We start from the raw sequence: 21,313 nt of genomic DNA, 5'->3' as shown, positions 1-21,313 counted from the left end.
CCAGTTTCTAATGAAGCCTTCAGAGTATGTAGACCCTAAAATATCAGTGCTGCCATGGGCTATGTGGAGCACAGTTTAATCATTCATTTGATTAACCAATGAGTCATAGAACAATCTTGTGCTATACTCAGACTCATGAAACTTGTCAGGTAGGAGCTTGAGCCTTATGCTTCTGAGTCTCCCATCATCCAGCCCTGTTACAATGGAGCCTTCTGCAGGCCTTCGGCATGATGTGCTCAAAAAACAAAAGTGACACCCGGTGTCTGTGAGGGAAGAGAATATCATCTTTTATTGTTGTTTGTTTCAAATACAAGGGTCTTATTCTGTATAGCCCATGTTGGCCATGAACTTATTGTATAGCACACACAGGCCAGTCTCAAACTCATAGCAATCCTCCTGCTTCAGCCTCCTGAGGACTAGAATTACAGGCCTGAGCGACCATGCCTGTTTTAAATGAGTTTGGTCTTCGTGTATATTTGTGCATCTGTGATCTTCAAAGAGGAAGTGATGTTTACTGCCTGAGATAACATTTACCTGCACACCTTAGCCATGTTCCTTCTTGTTCCCTTAAAAAATATTTTCAGATCCTTCTTTTGGTTCATAAGCATGATGATTGGGAGTTCACGCCCATGCGTGATGTGTGCCGCCCATTAAAACTTGCTACGACGTTGGCACATTACCCGTCTGACGTGAGGAAAAAAAAATATTTTCAAAGCCAGGCATGATGGCTCACACCTATAATCCCCCCAGCATTTGGGAAGCTGAGGCAGCGGGATTGCCATGAGCTTAAGGCCAGCCTGGGCTACAGAGACTTTGTCTCAAAAAGAGAACTAGGCAAAAAGTTCTAAACTTTTTTTTAGATGTTTGTGATGTTTTATGTTTTGATGATGGAAAGGACAGTTTCTGTTTCTTAATCAGCACTGTATGTGTAAGTTAGAAGGCCATCTTTTGTTGAAATGAAAACTGCCATCGTTTCCACCTTCTGAGGTTTAATTACAGCTAGGCATGGTGGCCCACAGCAAAAAGAAGACTCATACTAGAGAAGGGAGTTTGAGGCCATCCTGGGCTACACACAGAGACCCTATCTAAAAAGTAATCTGTGAGGTCTAGTGTCTCACACCTCCAATCCCAGCGCTGCAGAGGCAGAAGGATCACCACATCTGAGGCCAGCCTGGGCTACATGTGATACCCAAAAGACATAATAATTAAGGAGACTAGTTGAGAAATGGTAGGTAACATGAGGAAGACAAGCCATCTTTACCTAAATGATGTGTGTCTAATGTCATACCATCATGTGACAGGTGGCTTCTTTTGGAGGGACAAACACCAAGGTTAAGAATATTGCTGTTTTCCATTCAGTTGGGAGTCTTGAGTTTCCGAATCTTTCCTTTCAAATGTATTGTGGAGATGATCAACTTTTGAGGCCTGTTTTTTTTTTTTTTTTTTTGGTTTTTTCGAGACAGGGTTTCCCTGTGTAGCTTTGCGCCTTTCCTGGAACTTGCTTGGTAGCCCAGGCTGGCCTCGAACTCACAGAGATCCTCCTGGCTCTGCCTCCCGAGTGCTGGGATTAAAGGCATGCGCCACCACCGCCCGGCTTGAGGCCTGTTTTAAACTGTTGGTACTGATTCTTCTCTACGGGCTGCCAAGAATTCTGTTTTTCTTTGACTATAAATGATGAGAATAACTCCAGAGCGCTTTGGTGTTGCTGGCTGGTGGAAATTGATTGTTGACATTCATGATGACTTCCTGTCACCTGAACTTCAGGTGGGATATATATTTCTTCATTGCAGTACCAAAAGGACGAAAGAGCTGTGTGCCAAAATGAAGTTCCCCATCAGAGATCACATATAGTATTGTTAAAGGAGTTTTTTAAAAGTACTTAATATATAGCTTTATTTTAAAATTTGGTGAGAGTGATTCGCTATCTTTATTAAATCTGTACTGTAATTCTGAAAATGATTGTATGAGAACACAAGGGCATAGCATGAAATAAATATTACATTATAAAAATGACTTTAAGGCTTTGACCTTTTCTGTCTTTTAAAACAAGTTGGTCTGCCGGGCGGTGGTGGCGCACACCTTTAATCCCAGCAATCGGCAGGCAGAGCCAGGTGGATCTCTGTGAGTTCGAGGCCAGCCTGGTCTACAGATTGAGATCCAGGACAGGCACCAAAACTACACAGAGAAACTCTGTCTCGAAAAAAAACAAAAACAAAAAAACCAAATGGGTCACTTTCTGCCTGAAGAAAGGGATGAACTTCAAGCTGAATTACTGACTTGGCAGAGAAGACACATGGTCCTATCTTACTTGCCAAAGTAACCAAAAGTCCCCTGGTGAGTATGCCCAGTGACAGATATTTTCTGAAGGTCTTTTGCAAGAAAAGTGCATTTAAAACCTTTCTCTTACCTGTCTGACGCCCACTCGCTGTCTCCCTATGCAGGGGATGCTACAAACCACAGCTCTTTGTTTTCCTGAGGGAATAAGAGACTGTTCTGATCTGAGTGATGAGTGACGTTATCCAGGACGTGGATTCAAGTCTCCAATGTTTCACAAGGGTGGGGGTGGCTTGTGGGGGGGGGGGTACCTGAATTTTTTGCTGTCACAAATGAAAGAGCTGGAGAGAGACAGTTCAGTGGTTACATGCACTTGCTGCTCTTACAGAGAAACCTAATTCAGTTCCAACATCCACACTGGGCAGCAGACAAGCGCCTGTAACTGTCCTAGGAATCCTAAGTCCTCTTCTGGCCTCTGCAGGTACCTACACAAGTGTAGCACTCACGTACACATGAGTGTGTTATGTGTGTGTGTGTGTGTGTGTGTGTGTGTGTGTGTGTGTGTGTTTGCGCGTGCGCGCGCACGCGCACACGCGCCCACATGTGCATATATACTCAGGGCCACAAAATAAATCTTAAAAAAAGAAAAACATAAGCCAGTGCCTTTACTCAGTACTTTGGTATGAACATCAGGCAGGCAGTTACCGGTTACAGTAAAGCAGGGAGGGAACGGTGCTACGGATCTCAAATTCCATCCGATGACATTCTTAGCTCTGTGGTTGGGTACATTCCGCAGGTTTTAACTAACAGTTTCGGATGGACAGTTAGGAGCTGGAGAGAGAGCTCAGGAGTTAAGAGCACTGGCTGCTCTTCCAGAGGTCCTGAGTTCGATTCCAGCATCCACATATTGGCTCACAACCATCTATTACTATAGCCCCATGGGATCTGATACTGTCTTCTGGGTGTGCAGACAAAACACCCATACATACAAAATAGGCATTTTTTAAAAAAAAAATAAAAGGATAGAGGATCAGAAGATTGACGATAAATGGCTACTAATGGGACTAAAGAAAGCCCAGGATAATTTTGATCCAGAATCTGCAATACTCCGACTCCACAATCATAAAGTTCTACTTAGCCTTCAAAACCCTAAATCTGTCTGAGGGAACTTCAGAATATGCAGGTCATTGCTGGCAGGTGTTACTATGTGCTTCTAATTTATTATGTATATTTCTTCAATCAGTTGATAACTACATAATTCTGTGTTGGAAAATTAAGTACAAGTGTGGGAGAGAGTGGCCTTTCAGATGCATTGAGATGTGTCAACCAAAAGACAGATTTTTCTGTCCCTTACCTACTTCATTCATTCACTCATTCATTCATTCTTCAAGAAACCTTACTTGGGTGTTAGGCACTGAACATGGGCCCTAGGGACACTGTCAGTATGTCCCTACATCCACCGCCTCATCCTTCAAGGGTCGCCTGTGGCCCTGGCTCCTGGAAGTCTTTCCTTCACGGATCAGGTATTACAGACTCTATGACTGGGGCGTGTTGGCTCGTGCCTGTATTCCAGGAAGCTGAGTTTGAGCAGGAAGCTTGCCATGAGCTAGAGGCCAGCAGGGGTTGCCAGCAGGAGCCTATCCAAAGAGTCAAAAACAAGTAGAAAAGTCGCAAAGTGCTGTAAAGCACTGCCCAGCTCAAGAATGCTGACAGTGAGGCCGGGCAGTGGTGGCGCACGCCTTTAATCCCAGCACTTGGGAGGCAGAGCCAGGCGGATCTCTGTGAGTTCGAGGCCAGCCTGGGCTACCAAGTGAGTTCTGTCTCGAAAAAACCAAAAAGAATGCTGACAGTAGTTTACAGTTTTTGTTTTACATTTTTGTTTTATTTTGTTGTGTTATTCTAGTCGTCTACATTTAACTGTATTCTTCCCCCACCCCCGCCCCTTATCTAAAGAACACATGGTGGCCAATATGGAATTTGCCATTCTTTTGCCTTTTTGTTGCTTCATTTGTTTGTTTGTTTGTTTGTTTGTTTTTTGAGACAGGGTTTCTCTGTGTAGTTTTGGTGTCTTTTCTGGAACTCACTCTGTAGCCCAGGCTGGCCTCGAACTCACAGAGATCCATCTGGCTCTGCCTCCCAAGTGCTGGGATTAAAGGCGTGCGCCACCACCGCCCTGTTGCTTCATTCTTAAATTTTTTTAAAAATGATATTTATTCTAAGATCATAGGGTTTGGTGCAATTTTCCAGGGTTTCCTAGATTTTTATCTAGCATCGAATTTTTTTTCCAGATTTTTTCTTCACGCATTTATAAATTTCTAGTCACAAATTATCTATTCTCCCATCAACAGGCCTTCCAAGTGTGATGGGAACAGAGCTGTAGCCCAAAGCTGCTGCCTAGTCATTGTTTGTATTTTGTCTTTCAGAGATCTCAACTGAGTTGGAAGCTGAGGTTTCTGGAACACAGAAAAGAATGTTGGCATAAGTCAGCACAAAACAGAGTTGGAGTTATTTATTTACTTACTTATTTATTTATTTATTTATTTAAAAGTAAAGTTCTTTGTCATATAAGGATCAGCACCTGAGCTTGAACCCCGGGCACAGTGGCTCATGCTTATAATCTTACTGCCAGGAAGCCGAGGCAGACAGACGCCCGGGGCTCCCTGGCCAGCCAGCCTGCTTTGTGTGGCTGGCTTCCAACCAAGTGAGAGACCATCTCAAAAAACCAAGATGGGTGAATCCTGGAGAACAGCACCCAAGGTTGACCTCTGACCTCTGTGAGCCCCTGTACACACACACACACACACACACACACACACATACACACACAAAGAAAAGGCTTTAGTATAGATTAAGCACAAGCATCAAGGGAGAAGACAGAATAGAAATTCAGCAATATGTACCCCAAAGCACGTGTCCAGAGGGAGTTGTATTGAAGTGTCTTAACAATCAACACACAAGATTTTGACGGCCGTAGAATTTTCATTGTTCTTTAAAATGTTAAAAATATTAGACAATCATATTAGTATTTTGGGTATTATTTTTAACTGTAGAATTTTTTTTAGAATTGTTGCTTTCATTTATTTCTGATTTTGAAATTTTATTATGTGTATAAATGTTTTGCCTGCATGTATGCCTGCATCACATGCATGCCTGATGCACGGAGAACTCAAAAGAAGGCTTTGGATCTCCCTGGAACTGTAGTTAGACACAAGTGGGAGCGACCCTGGGGATGCTGGGAAATGAACCTAGGCCAACAAGTACTCTAAAAGGCTGAGTCATCTCTCCAGCCCCTGTTGGGATTTTTGTTTTTTGTTTGTTTGTTTTGAGATAAAGTCTCATGTAGCCCAGGCTGGTCTCAACATTGATATGAGGCTGAAGATGACTTTGAACTCCTGACCCTCCTGCTCCTTCTGTGTGCCACATACTGGGATTAGAGGCGGGCCACCACCACATCTGCCGGAATTCAAGTCTTAATCAGCTAAAATTAAAAATTATGTGGAGATAACTAACCAAATGTAACCTTTAAAACTTAAAACGTGGGGCTAGTGAGATAGCTCAGCCAGGAAAGAGCCTTTCTGCCAACCCTGGCAACTGAGTTTGATCCCTCTGTAAAACCCACATGGAAGAAGAAGAGAACCAACCACCCTAAATTGTCCTCTGACCTCCATACACACGTGCATTGACATGTGTGCACCCACACAAGCATGCACACACTAAATAAGTACTTTAGAATTCCCTGTAAAATAATTTCACAAAAAAAATGCATAGCAAGATCTATTTCCTGCTCTATCAGACTCCAAGGAGTTTTACAGCCTGTTAGGAAAGCAATAAAAGGCTGGGCAGTGGTGGCACACACCTTTAATCCCAGCACTCGGGAAGCAGAGCCAGGCGGATCTGTGAGTTTAAGGCCAGCCTGGGCTACAGAGTGAGATCCAGGACAGGCTCCAAAGCTACACAAAGAAACCCTGTCTTGGGAAAAAAGAAAGAAAGAAAGAAAGAAAGAAAGAAAGAAAGAAAGAAAGAAAGAAAGAAAGAAAGAAAGAAAGAAAGAAAGAAAGAAAGAAAGAAGCAATAAAAGAATTAACATGTGTACAGTTGCAGTATAGTATATCCTACAGCTACAGTCTGGACATATTGGGGATTTAGTTTCGATTACAGGGAAGTTTCTTGTCCTGAACACACCTTAGTTGAGACACCATTCTTCCGGGGTGGGGGCGGGAGGAGGGGGTGGGTGTTGGAGATCCGCGCTGGGATGACGTAATCCAACCAGCTCCCAGTGCTTCTGTTCACACACGCTGCTTTCTGTGGTCAGAAAGTGGAAGCGCAGGCTGCTGCTTGCCGGGAACATCTGACAAGGCTCCCAGCAAAATAAAGACGTGGGTAAAGAACTTGGCACGAGGGTCCCCTTTCCTTCCTTCCAGAACTTGACAACTCTTTTTTTTCTTGGCCTTTCACACTGTGTGACTCGCTCTTTACTTCTTAGCCCTGTGTATTTCCTGTTCTATGTCCTTTGCTTCCTTGGGGTTAAATATTAAACCCATTTCTGGAAGTCTGCCATGCTTGGGTCCACAAAGACCAATTAATTCCTAACAAAGACTTCGTGAAGGTGGAGAGTGACACCTTGCGGTCCAGTCTGATGGCCTGGGGGCTCTGTCTGATTTTGCGTTACTTTAATACTGAACAAGTCTCTGAGACAGAGTGAGGGCAGATTATGTCAGATGGGTGCATTTCTTCGGCTGGGTAAACTAAAGAAGCAGACACGTCGTCCTGAAGCCCAACCCTGCTAGTCCATGAACTGTGCGACACGGGAACATCAAGGCTAGTTAAATATTAAGCAGGGAAACTCCCAGATCCGATAGGTAACAGCAGAGAGAGAAGAAAAACAAGCAAACAGAGCTAGCTCTAAGGCACATGGGAAGCAGAGAACGCCTGTCAGTTGAGGCACACGAAGAACCCTTGTTTTTGCAGATTTTTTTTTTTTTTTTCACCGCCGGTATGAGCTGCTTCTGCTGCGAAAACGGTAGTGCTTCACGTGGCAGAAGGTTCTAGAGAGCAGGGGCTGCTCCTACTTCATTAATGTTCTGTTTCTTCTTATCACAGTACGCTACAATCCATTCCCTCTTCCCTATTCACTCCGTGGCTTCTTTGCCTGTTTCTTGCTAGGCATACTTTCCTGGCTTAGTCCGAAAGGAGAAACAACACGACATACTAGAATATTATAAACAAACAAAGAAAAAAACTTCCGAGATACCTTATACATTTCCTGGTTCAAGTAGGCCCATTTTGAGGTTGGAGAAACATCCTTAGAAATAGCCAATAGAAACCAAGCATGATAATACCCACTTAGCATCAGGAAGCTGAGGCAGGAGAATCAGGAATTTAAGAGCAGCATGGGATACGCAGCCAGACTCTTGTCAATAAAAAAGAAAGAAAGAGAAGAAATGAGCAATTGTAAGGAACATTAGGGCAATGGATATAGTTTAGTGGTAGAAAACGCTTTCAGCTTGCACAAGGCCTCAGGGTTAACCCCCAGCACCACACTGGCACATAAAACAATAATTAATATTTATTGCATAATAAATATATGCCAGCTGCTTTGCTAAATGTTTCATATGGAAGATTTATAACAATTTCATCATAGATACTCATAAAATTCCTGTTTTATAGGCAAGGACCAAGAGTACAAGGTCACGGGCATGCACTTAATGGGGAAGAAAAATCTAGAACAAAAGCTTTTCCTTGAGAACAAATTACTTTTTAATTTTTTTTTAAACTTATTTTTTAGAGACAGAGTCTTACTCTACGTCCTACACTGGCCTTGAACTCTAATCCCTCTGGCCTCAGCCTCCTGAGTGCTGGGATTACAGGGTGTGCTACTTTACCAATTGACCCTGTTCTCTGATTTAGTGATGCTGTTTCTGCTCCCCCTCCTCCTCCCCCTCTTCCTTCCCCCATCTCTTCCTCCTGCTGATTAAACACAGGGCTTCATGCATGCTAGGCGAATGCTCCACTACCTAGCTACATCCCAACACTTTCTGTTCATTTGCATTTGGAGACCACACCCATTCCCCCTCCCGTGAGGTGAAGGGCCGCGGCTCATTTCTCTAACCTGGCGGATGCTCCATTCATGCTTTATGCCTCACAAAACCACAGTTCCACCGTGCTTATTTTGCTCATTGCTAGGGTTTTCTTTGCCTCAAAACTAGAACTACAGTAACTTTGATCAGCTTCCTTTGTAGTTACTGTTCTGAGCGCACCCAATCCTCTTATTTCTCACTTACGCATTTCATCTCATCTTACATTAAAAACTGACACTCTTCAGGATCCCGAAGAGAGATAAGATTGGAATTTAGACAGAGGGCTGAGGGTATGCATATCTGAGCAGTCAAGACCCATCATTATCTGGGCTTCAGTGGTATTCTATAAGGTGGTCTGACAAGTTGTTAGAATTGTGGGAAATCGTCTGTCTAGGGGTCTTTTCCTTTTCCCAGCATGAGAATCCTGGGGAAATTTCCATTTCTTCGGGGTCTATTGTTTCAACAGTCTAAGAGACACACAGGGAGACCTAAGTGTCTCTCCAGAATATATTTTTTTGCTAGCCTCGTTACCAAGCTCCAAAATTTAGGAACTGAATGAACAAAATCCTTATATTTCAGCTCACAGCAGCCACGTGATAGATGTTTGCTAAGGAAAAGTATGTGTTTATAAGAAAGTCTCCAAATTTGTAGCGGTCCCTAGCCTTTCCCGAAATGGAAGGCATGCTGACACTGTTTCCAGTTTCCCTCTTCGAAACTCCACTCCCCTTTTATTCATTCCTGAGGCAGGCTTGTGTGTCTTTGCTTTCCCCAGGGCCTCCTGAAGGCACCAGCAAGGTCAGGCTGACATCTGGTGGAGCCGCAGGAACCTTGGTGGCCAGAGAAAATCAAGTGAGTTCACAGCAAAAACACAGAGGTAAAGGGCAAAGTGGTTTGTTGAAAGAGACACTTCCGCCGGAATAAAAACCGAGGCAAATCCTTAGGCTGCCAGGTTGTTAGAGCCTTTCCCTGGAAAGCGGCAGCAGCTAAGCTTGTTGAGGTGACATCTGTCAGTGCCGTACCTCTGTGTGTGTGTGTGTGTGTGTGTGTGTGTGTGTGTGTGTGTGTGTGTGTATGTATGTGTGTGTATGTGTGTCCAAGGTGACCGCCTTCCAATGCCTCTCTCGGTGCTTCCTCAACTCCACCTCACCTCCTCCGCCTTTCATAGCCTACCTGCTTTGTGGCCCCCAACAGGTACCACTGTTGTGCTCAAAGCAAATGCCTGAGGTAAAATGAGTGTTAAAACACGACAAAGAGGCTGGCAATGTTAAGGAAGGTGAAGAAAAGGGCGTGCAGCTGGGCAGGAGATAGCCAAGGTGACCGAATAAGAGAAACGATAGGGTTGATTAAAGTGAGACTATAATTCAAGTTGGTTTTGACCCTGAACAGTAAGTAGACCTTGCTCTGTTGTGGGCGGCAGAGCTGAGGCCCAGGCTTCCCTACAGAGTTCTTTACTTGGGGTCTAAAGATTCCGGATGCTCTGACACTCACCCCATAAATGCCTCATAAAAAATATTTAAAAATCTACCATGCAGAGCCCGCTAGGCTCTTCCTACCTAGGAACAGCCCACTCCAATCCATCTTTAGAGTGTTCTGCTTAGCTTTGTTTGGTTTTTGTTTTGTTTTGTTTGTCGCCCTGGCTGTCCTGAAGTCACTATGTAGACCAGGCTGGCCTCGAACTCGCAGAGATCCACCTGCTATGGAGTGCTGGGATTAAAGGTGTGCACCACCACTCGCAGCCTTTCTCTGCTCACCTTTACTAATTAAACTGCTGCTTTGTTAAATAAACTTCTGGTTAAATGGTCTGTCTCTTGACTGAGTTCATCCCTTCGAGACAAAAACTGAGGGATGCCTGCAATGTCTGGAAAGAAAACAAGGCATTCTTCGTTTAGGTTGTGAGCGTTGCTACTGTCTTTTAATTCCTGACAAGTTCTTGATTCTTGAGTTGGCCTTGCTTTTTCTACATGAAGTTGAAGTCACAATGAAGAATGCCTGGTTTTCATTTAGGTAAGTAGAATGTGTCCATGGCCTCTTGAAAGTTAACAGCAAGAATATTTTATTATTCTTGCTGTTATTGACTATGGCAAAGTTGTCTCAAGAAAGAAAGCAGCAGGTATGGTGGTGCATGCCTTTAACCCCAGCACTGAGGAGGCAGAAGCAGATGGATCTCTGTGAGTTCAAGGCCAGCATGGTCTGTATATCAAGTTCTAGGACAGAGAGGGCGACAAACAGATACTCACTGTCTCAAAAAGAGGGGATGGGGGAGAAATTGGCTATCAAAGAAGTCTTTATTAGAAACTCTTAATGTCTTTGTACACTTACGTGCTCAACAGAATGCATGCAGTTGTTAGAGGACTCCCTGACTCCAGTCCAGACTATATGACAGGGTCAGAGAATGTACACATTGTCCGTCAGTTTCAAGCATGTGCTAAAGTGTTCTTCCCACTCTTTGGAAATACCTCTGCACATCAGCTCCACCACGAGTGACTTGGGATGACGTAAACTTCTTAAAATGAAAGCAAGCAAGTCCAGAAACAAAGCTCACATTGGTTTGTCCAGCAAGCTTTCCAGGGCCAGACAATGGGAGGGTTCTGTAAGGGTCTGAGACCACAGCTTGCATGAACAGAGACGGCCCCTCATGTGCCTGCTGGAGTCTTCTCTCACGCCTACCCCCGAAGCCCAGAGGGAATTCTACTGCAAGATGAAAATAGTCTCCCAGGGCTTCGTCTTCAATAAGCGCCTTTTTGGTGGGACATTTCTTCCATCTGTCTCTGTAAAGGTTCTGTGTCTTATTGAACCAGATGCAAAGCAGAACCAGATTCCAAATTAGCATGCCTTACTGTGCAGACAGTGTCAACATTCCCAGCCCATTAAGGTGGACTACTCACTCACTCACTGCCCATGAATCAATACTGTCATGCCGTGGTGCATGAATCTGACATGATTTCTCGTAAGGTGCCTTCCCTTGGAGTCTTACCCGGCTGAATTACCAGTTTACACCCAAATGCTCTAGGGAATCGAGACCATTGTGCTATTTCTGGGTCAGGTGTCACTGGACTCGGAAAGGCTTACAGGAAGACATGGTAAGAAGCTGGATCGAGCATCCCCACCACAATGGTTGGAGAAAACTTGGTGAGGACATTTCTCCATGAGAGTATCTATACTCAAGATCAAGTTCAAGTCAAGCGCATGTTTTTCTTTAAAAAAAAATTATGCAGGCTGGAAATTAGAATGCAAGGTTATTTCCTTTTCATTTCCCTTGCCTTTTGCTGCCCTTGACCGCCAACTGACTCGGCCCCTTTCTTTTCCTTTCCTTCCCCATTTTCAGTCAAAATCTGTTATGTTTCCTTATCAGCTGCTAGCAGCCTCTTCAGCATTGGTCGTCTGAGTGGCCGGGGGAGACCAGGCAAGCATAAATATGAGGGTAGGAGAGAAAGTGTGCAGTGGAAGCTTCGCTGCAGAATCCGTGTGCAGAGGCTGTTTGAGAACGTGTAGGAAGGTAGACGGGAAGCAGAGCAAAGGTCAGCGCCTAGGCTACAGAAGGCTGTGCAGAGGCAAGCCCCCCTGCTGGTGATCAACCTGAATTGGACGTGGAGTCGAACTCTGCAGTCTAGACCGGTGGAAAATCCTTCACAGGGAGAGGAAGGATAGAAAAGAGCATAATATCACCCAGATTTTCTTTCTATTCCGTATTAGGTAAATGATATCAAGCTGTTAAGTCACAGATTGTAGGCACACCAACTTTATGCTTTCCGATAGTCTGTTGTTATGGTTTTTGGTCTTATAATTAAAGAGCCTGGCAAACTCATCTTGATATGCTGGTATGGTATGGGTTGCCGGTTCCCAGAGCTTTATGGAAGTGGTTAGATCCTAAGGGCTCTGATGAGTCATAATTTAATGGCATTATTGGTAGGTGGGTGACAGGAAGTAGGGTCTGGTTATGGGAAGCCAATCATTTTGTGTCTTTGAAGGCTATAGCTTGCCCTGCCCCCTTGCTGTCTGCTTTTATTATTGTCGTGTTTTGCGGCAGGGTTTCATGTAGCCCGAGGTGGCCTCAAATTTGCTCTGTCGTAGGCAATCTTGAACTCCTGATCCTCCTGCCTTTACCTCCCACCTGCTAAAGTTACAGATGTATACTACCACCCATGGCTGTTTTTCTTTTTAAACAGGGTCGTGATAGAGGGGAGGTTGGCCTTGCACTTACTATGTGGTCCAAATGTCAAACTCATTGTGAGTCTTCTGTTTCAGCCTCCCAAGGGCTGGGATGGTAGGCATGAGTCACCACGTCTGGCTCTCTCTCCTTCCTGGCCATAGTTAGGTGAGTAACTGTTCCGTGAATCCCTCCACCTCACCACAGGCCCAGAGTTGGGGGGAACCTGAAGACCACGAACTGTAAATTCCGAAACCATGAATCCAAGGAAATCCTTCCCCCTCCTTTCCCTCAGTTATTTGTCACTGTGATGGAAAAAATGACACGTCTACACTATAATCGGTAGCCTATAACTCCATAACAAGTTCTTCATCTTGCGTGAGTTAAATATGAGTTAAAGACAGCATCCAAATGCTCTCTTAATATCCTAACTTTGGCAGTTTCTCCCTGGAGTATGAAATACAGAAAAAAATGGATATGAGTTATTGGTACCAGCCACTTTCATGTTTGTCTTGCTTCATCCTTACAAAATTTCACAGAGCTGTTATAAAATGAAATCAGATGAGGTAATCCATGCAAAAGACTTACAGCGCGTTTGGCGTATACAGTATCATTTTACTTGTGAAAATAAGTTTATAAACTGGACATGGTAGCAAATGTTTGTAATCCCGGCACAAGAGGTAGATGGAGGCAGACAGTGAGTTTCAGGCCAGACTTGGCTACAGAGTGGAAATCTATAATTTTAAAAAAAAAAAAAAAAGTAAATAGACGAATAGCATTATGCAGATTTATTCTCAGTGTACACTGACTGTGAAATGAAACTGTAATAGACTGGCCAGACATCTGCTCATCAGTACTGTGTCCTCTTTCTGGCAGCTTAGGAAGCATACATTTCTCTGCTTCCTTTGCATATAGGTGGGACAAGTGAGATTCAGTTCTGGCTAACGGTGTATGTGTACAAATGCACATATGAAGTTTCCCATAAAAATACCCTGTGAGGGCTGAGGAGATGGCCCCTTGGTTAAGCTCTTGCCGCACAAGCATGAGGACCTGAGTTTGTCTCCAATGGAGAAAGCTGAGTGTGGGGGCAGCTGCTTGTAATCCCAGTTGTTAGGACCCGCCCAGTGTCCTGACGTCTTATGTAACACCCACTTTAAGAGAAAACTCCTCCCCCTTCTCTCTGTTCCCATGAGGTGTGCACTTCTGCTATCTTCCCTCTTCTCTCTTCTCTCTTCTCTCTTCTCTCTCTCTCTCTCTCTCTCTCTCTCTCTCTCTCTCTCTCTCTCTCTCTCCTTCCTCCCTCCCTCCCTCCATCCCCTCTTCTGTCCCCCCAAAATAAACTTTCCGCGTGGACATGTGTCTGCATGGTGTGAACAACTTCCCACCACTCCACAACGCAGCCCGCTGCCACATCTGCATGGCTGGTCTCCCTCACCCACAAGGGCACCTGGGCCCAACCCTCCAAGGCCTCCCCAAGGCTGCATCACAACACCAGTACTGGGGTGATAGAGACAGAAGGATCCCAGGCAGGGCTCCTGGCCAGACAGATTAGCCTAATTGATGGGGCCCAGGTTCCAGCGAGAGATTCTATCTTGAAATACTAGGTAGACAGCTCTTGCAGAGTGACATTAGAGGTTGATCTTTGACCTCCACACAGACATGCATACATGTGCATCTCAGCGCACACGAACACATGCATACACATTATCCTATGAGTTCTCATCCACCCCCTCTCTACTATCATCGGGCTGGGTAAGGGGAAGGATTCTGTGCAGAGGAGCTACATTGTGGGTGGGGTTTGGATCCCTGCCTGAGTCATCAGTAGAAGAGACTGACTTATACTAGGCTATTCTATGAGCGGAAGACAAGCTTTTATGTATCAAGGCACTGAGAGTTGGGAAATTATTTGTTATTGTAGCATATATTATCATATCCTGGTTAGTATAATATATAACCATTTTTTCATTATATTATCTATCTAGAGAGAAAGATTTGCCAAATAAGACAGTAAATTCTTTTTTGTTTGCTGTTCAGTGCTGGAAATTGACTGTAGCTCATTCTACCACTGAGCCACAACCCCAGTGAGGCAGAGGCATCACACAAGAAACCAATCTGCACAGCTATGTGAAATGTTTAGAATGCTATAGAGCATCCCTCTGCTGAGAGGTGAACCCAGGTTTACTCAGTGACCACTGCAGAGCCAAGACACGGAGCAGGTGTGTCCTGCTGCAGGAACTATCTTTTCTGTCAGTTTGAGAGAAAGAGCAAAGGAGCCATATCGGCAAGGGTCACAGATGAGTCACAAGGTCACGGGGGGGCGGGCCCCGCTGGGCAAGCAGAGCAGACTGAAGTGTGTATTAACTGAGGACTTTTGGGAGAAGGATGATGGAGCGCCCTAGAAGCGCTGAATGAGTAATGGTGAGCTGCACAGAACTACAAAAGCAAATCATGTACCCAGACACCAAAAGAGGGAAACAAAGCAGATTATAGATTATAGAGCCGTGAGGTCTACACTGAGAAAAGGGTCTCAAATGTGGCATTTAGATTAGGAAAGGACATGAAAGTACATGGAGGCTGTTTGGGAAGTGGTAGGGACGGGTAGGAGGGAGAGGGTGAACAAGAGAAGGTAATGGGGGTGAATACAATCAAAGTGCATTGCACCCATATGTGAAAATGTTATACTAGAATCCATTGTCTTGGAGCCAGGGAGATGGAATAGTCAGTAAAAGTGCTTGCCATGCAGATATGAGCACCTGAGTTCAGATCCAGCACGCATGTAATAATAATAATAAATAAAAAAAGATCTGGGCACAGTAACACTCATTGTAACCCCAATAGTGGTAAGACAAAAACAGGCAGATCCTTGGTACTCACTGGCCAAAAGCTTAGGTAAATCAGTGAGCTCCAGGTTCAGTGGCAGGCTGTGTCAAAAAGTAAGATAGAGAGCAATTGAAGACAATCCCCAGTGTAACCTCTGGTCTCTACATGTGTACACACACACACACACACACACATGTGGTGGTATTTTACTTGTACTGAAATGTGATTTTAATTGTATGTTAATAAATAAAGTTGCCTGGGGGTCAGAGTTATGGAGCCATAGCAAGCGCGTGGCGGTGGTGGCGCACGCCTTTAAGGACCTGGAGGGCGGTACATACGGGCAATGACAAGGCAGTCACGTGTTTAGTTTACAACCAATGAGAAGGCAGAACATCTAGAGTATTTAAAGACGTACACACAGGAAGTAGGCCTCTTTTTCGGAGAGCTCTCTTGGCTGAAGCAGGATAGCTGAAGCAGGAAGGGTAAGGCTCTTAGTTCTGACCTCTTGGCTTTCTTCTCTGAATCGGCTCTGTGTTTCTTATTTAATAAGACGGTTGGTTACATCAACATTTGGCGCCCAACGTGGGGCTCGAACCCACGACCCTGAGATTAAGAGTCTCATGCTCTACCGACTGAGCTAGCCGGGCTCACACACACACACACACACACACACAGAGGGGGGTATCCATTATTTTAAATAATTACTATACTGTGGTGGTACATTGTATACACCAATGAAGCTTACCTGGAGGTCAGAGGACAGAGCCAGCCACTAAATTAGACATAGAGGTCAGGCAGTGGTGGCACACACCTTTATCACTCTGGAGGCAGATATCCGTCTGGATCTCTGTGAGTTCAAGGCCACACTGGGCTACATGAGAGAAACAGAACCAGGCAGTGGTGATACACACCTTCAATCCCAGGAAGTAATATAGTAGGACAAAGAAAGGTATATAGGGCGTGAGGAAACAGGGACTTGCTCTCTTGAGGCTGAGGATCTCATAGAGGTTAGCTAGTGGATGGCTTTTCTGCTTCTCTGATCTTTCAGCTTTCACTCCAGTATCTGGCTCTGGGTTTTTTTATTATAAGACCTTTTAAGATTCGTGTTACAATATACATTAATTTTGAAAGGAAAAGGAAGAAAAGAGATCCAAGCTGGATAATGAGTCACCAAGCTGGATGTTGAGTCATGGGAGGATTTTGGAAGCCAGGCGAGAAATGAAAGCATCATAAAATCCCAAAATAATTCCTACGAGCTCTAGCTCAACTTCTATGTTGCTGTTACGCAGAACAGGAACTGGATTTATAAAGACTAACCCCGGTATCACTCTGACTGGTCAGACGGGGCTCTTGTTTACCCTAGGGAGATCAGCTACCTCACCTTCAGTCCTGAGCGCTCAGCTCACAGATGCTCAGAGCTCATTCTGCCTTCATTGGTAGACACACAAATAGCTAGTTATATAATTGATCTAGGACATGTACTTCATGGAATACGATTTGGGTCTCCTACCCTGAATATGGTGCATGTATATGAAACTTTAAACATAAATTCAAAAACTAAAAAAATGGTAAATTTAAAAGAAAAAAAAAGAAGAAAGGATTTTATTGTTTTTATTAGTCACGTTGCAACCAACAAATGATTTATCATGCACCTGGGACATTTCTGGGAATGAAGGAGGGAAATGTTACTGATTAAGCTGGGGTTGGCTGGGCAAGCTGGGAGGTCTGTTCATCATGTGTTAGGAAACGAGGAAACAAGGGTGGTCACAGTATAGAAGCTGCCAGAGGGGCTGAAGTTCAGTAAAGCATAACCCTGGAACCCTGGATTTCATCACCGGCACTGCAAAAAACAAACAAACAAACAAACAATAAATATATCACCTTTAACACTCAGTAAAAGGAAAAAAAAGAGCCTGAGGCTGAGGTGACTTGGCCATGACTTGCCAAGCAAGCATAAAGACCGGAAGTCGGACCCTCAGCACTCACTCACAGGGTGTTGTGTGACTGTTACCTATAACTCCAGTGCAGTGAGGGCCAGGGACAAGCTGATCCTTAGAGTTTGCTAGTCTAGCTGACTCAGAGAACTCCCGGTTCACTAGGAGACCCTGTCTGGAAAAATGAGGCCCAGAACAACTGAGAGAAAAACTTGATGTCGACCTCTGGTATCCACACGCATACGTGAATGCACACATATACCTGAAACACACATAAACTTAAAAAAATACATTTGTATATATTTTGTGAGTGTTTTGCTTCCATGTATGTCTGTGTACCACGGGCATGCCTGGTAACTGCAGAGGTCAGTAGAGTGGACCAGATTCCCTGCATCTGAAGTTATAGATGGTTGGGAGTTACCATGTGGGTGCGGGGAATTGAACCCAGGTCTCTGAAAGAACGCTGCTCTTAAGTACTGAGATATCTTCCCAGCTCCCACACATACACTTAAAAAGTATATTTTCTCTTCCTTCATCTTTCTCCCTTCTATGTGTCTTGAGGTGGTTTTAGTTAGATCAGGTATACACAGCACATCCAGAGAAGACTCAAACTCTTTCAGCTTCCTCACTATAAAGGAAAGATGCTGTTCCATTAGCCCGAGTGTGAAATACCCTGTCCATGAACGTCTAGTCGTCTGGCTTACACTACTGAGCACTACTGGAGCAATCTCTGTGATGACAGGATGGATTCCGACCACTGGCTCATCTTAGGTCATTTTTATATTCTGTGTTGAAGGTGTGTGAATATTGTGAGTCAATAGTGACAATAGTTTGAAGCAAACAGAAAGGCAGTTCTGGGAAGCCAAACCATAATTGTCCACTGAGACAGCTGTTTTAGCAAGTGCCTGTCGCCAAATCCACAGGCAGTGTAGAAACCGTGAACACTATGGGATTATCCGGGAAAAGGGATAAAATCCATGACAGCTGTGGATCTGGGTACCTTTTGCAATCCTTTCTTCTTTGGATGGGGAGATACTAGAGATCAAACCCAGGCCTCACACATGATGTGGTCTTCCCTCCAGTAACACCCCCCCCCCCGAGTCCTACAATCCACTTGAGCAGATTCGCCAGGCTCCTGCATCCTTTCATCACTCAGACGATGCTCTTCTGGAAACACTCACGGTCCCAAGACTGTTTCTGTAAGCCACAAGCACCTCCCAGACCAATGAATGATGGTGGTAGTGCCATAGGAAGGATGGATCTGGTTCTATGATTCTTACCTCTCTTAGCTTATCATCTACTGGTAGAGCCGGGAAGACGTGGGGCACCTTTACCTTTAAATGGGGGTTAGGGAACAGAGAGGAAAGAGAGGAATCCATAGAAAAATATCTGAGAGAGGGGTTGCCCGAAACAGACTCCACTTCCACCCAGATTGGCAAAGCTCCTGGAGCCTCTGCCTTTCCAAGAGGCAGTTCAGCCCGGGGCCAGAGAGGAAAGGGGGATCTGGGGCCTGTGATTCTGCAATAGGCCCCTTGCTTTCTACTGGGAGTGTTGTGTTCGCCACAGAGAGCAGCTCAGCCTCCAGAAAACGCTGTGCCTTCCAGAAAATGGCAGCCTTAACTCTAATAACAACCAACCGCTCCAGCCCAAGCCTTGTTGGAGCAGATAAGCGGCATCCCTCAACAGCACTGAACAAAAGAACTGTCCACAGCAGGCCCCACTCTTTGGAAATATAAAACTGAAATCATTAGCCATTCTTTGTGGTTCCAGAGCATATGTGAGAGATTCCACAATGGGCTTCTACTAGGGAAAGTTTATCAGGTTGGGCTGAGCCAACCACAGGAATGTTTCTAGGAACTCAGGATAAACATATAACTGTTCGCATTTGATTTGTGATAAGCTGCTAACAGAATGTACCAATGTGCTTCAGCCTAGCACAGGAAGACAAGAGACACTCCAAGAAGCAGATAGGCTCATTCCATGGCAGTGTGTAGCAGCATGCACACAGCTGTCCTGTCTTGTTCCTGTGTTCTTTTCTAATGCTTCTTCTCTCTTCATGATTCAAGTCAGATCTTTGTTCCAATCCTTCCTGTTGAAGCAGAGATCCTTTTCCTGTGGTACCTGTGGCTCCAGGCTGGGTCTCTTTCCAGTATGCATCCTACGCTGAAGAGATACACCACATCCAAGGTCCGGTTTCCTTCCCCAGAGCAGCCCACACTTAAAACAATGGACTGATTGAATCTACAGACATTGCAAAGACTCAAAGAGACTTTCTTGCTTAAAAGAGAACGTGTAGCGATGGTGGCGCACGCCTTTAACCCAAGCACGCAGGACTCAGAGGCTGGCGGATCTCTGTGAGTTCGAGGCCAGCCTGGTCTACAGAGACAGTTCCAGGACAGCCAGGGCTACACAAAGAAACCCCATCTTAAAAAAACGAGAGAGAGAGAGAGAAAGAGAGAGAGAGAGAGAGAGAGAGAGAGAGAGAGAGAGAGAGAGAGAGAGAGAGCCACCCGACCTGAATTGCTCCTGCAGCGATGGGCTGAGGTCTTTATCATATAGCTCACGAGCCCTCTCTGTTCATCCAAGGCTTCCTCCTCTCTGCAGAGTACTCTCAAGAGCACCTGTTCCAACAAACATGTGCACAGATGGCCATCTTGGTCTGCTCCCTGGCAACCTGACCCCTGATGCTATACAACACAAACACTGAAAAGCACATTGTTTATAATTGCACGACTTAATGAGTTTTTACAAAATGAACCCACTTATACAACAACCAGCACCCATGTCACCAGCACCCTCATCACCAAGGAGAACTAATAGTCTTACTTCTAACACTGTGGCTTAACAGTTTATTTATGGGGTTTGCACATGCTGTTACCAGAGGTTCCATACAACCCACACCCACGGAGATGTGGTTTGCCCCTCTGAGTATCTAAGTCAGTTTGCTTTGTTTGAGACAGGGTCTCTCTATGTAGCCGTGGCTGTCCTGGAACTCTCTGTGTAAACCAGGCCGGTCTCAAACTCACAGAGATCCACCGGCTTCTGCCTCCCAAGTGTTGGGATTAAAGGAACGTGCCACTACGGCCAATTTAGTTTGTTGCTTTATGTTTTTGTTGACAAGTATTTGAGTAGGCCCTGTTTGAAGCAGTGATGAATGACACCAAATGACTATTCTAGGAAATGTCCTCGGATGCTCATTAGCATCCCTTGCTGTAGGATGTGCGTATATTTTAGTTCTATCTGGTACAGCACTACCAGTTTTTGCAAAGTGGTTGAGCTCATTTGGACTGTAGTATGAGCATTAAGACTGACATTTGGTTTTTATCCATTTTTTTTTTTTTAAATCTCAGCCACTGTGGCAAATGTGTAATGGTTCTATATTGTGGTATTAATTTGCATTTTCCTGGTGTTATCGACACAAAGCACACTTTTATATGTTTATTGGGCGTGTGGAGAGTTCGAGTCTTTGCTCTTTGCCGTTTCTTTTTTGTTTTACGTAGGGTCTCCTGTGCCTTCTTAGAACTCATCATATAAAGCAGGCTGGCTGTGTACCTGCACTGATCCTCTAGCCTCTGTGCCCTGAGCACTGGAGTGAGAGGCACATGCTACCATTCCCGGCTTCCTGAAGCATTCTTAGTTTGTCAAGGCTGCTGGGAACTCTTACAAAGACCACCTTCAGTTAAGAGGGAAAAAAGAGCTTGTTCAAGGACAGAGAAATGGACTTGTTCATAATAAAGAGAGCATTCGGGGCAGTATGTAGATGATGGACACTTGTGTCAAAGTTGCTGGAAAAGTGAGGTAAAACGAGATTTATTCCATGGCAACTGTAGCTAGAGTTTTCCTGCCTGGCCCACAGTCAGGACAAATCTCTGTCACCTGCCAGTCCCACAGCCGCTCAGACCCAACCAAGTAAACACAGAGACTTATATTGCTTACAAACTGTATGGCCGTGGCAGGCTTCTTGCTAACTGTTGCTTTTTTTTTTTTCCGAGACAGGGTTTCTCTGTGTAGCTTTTGTGCCTTTCCTGGAACTCACTTGGTAGCCCAGGCTGGCCTCGAAC

The 21,313-nt window shown here is 44.8% G+C and overlaps 2 non-coding genes across 2 annotated transcripts; one reads left to right on the top strand and one right to left on the bottom strand.

Annotated features, from left to right (window-relative positions):
• Positions 1-584: 584 nt before the first annotated feature.
• On the top strand, positions 585-690 carry LOC131897251 (small nucleolar RNA U13). The gene has a single exon (XR_009375612.1). It is a non-coding gene; the product is annotated as a small nucleolar RNA U13 (small nucleolar RNA).
• Positions 691-15,892: 15,202 nt separating this feature from the next.
• Trnak-cuu (transfer RNA lysine (anticodon CUU)) lies at positions 15,893-15,965 on the bottom strand. Its single transcript has one exon. It is a non-coding gene; the product is annotated as a tRNA-Lys (tRNA).
• Positions 15,966-21,313: the final 5,348 nt, after the last annotated feature.

Source organism: Peromyscus eremicus, chromosome 20, assembly GCF_949786415.1.
Source record: "Peromyscus eremicus chromosome 20, PerEre_H2_v1, whole genome shotgun sequence".
Classification (NCBI taxonomy): domain Eukaryota; kingdom Metazoa; phylum Chordata; class Mammalia; order Rodentia; family Cricetidae; genus Peromyscus; species Peromyscus eremicus.
This window is presented reverse-complemented; position numbering and strand designations above follow the sequence as displayed.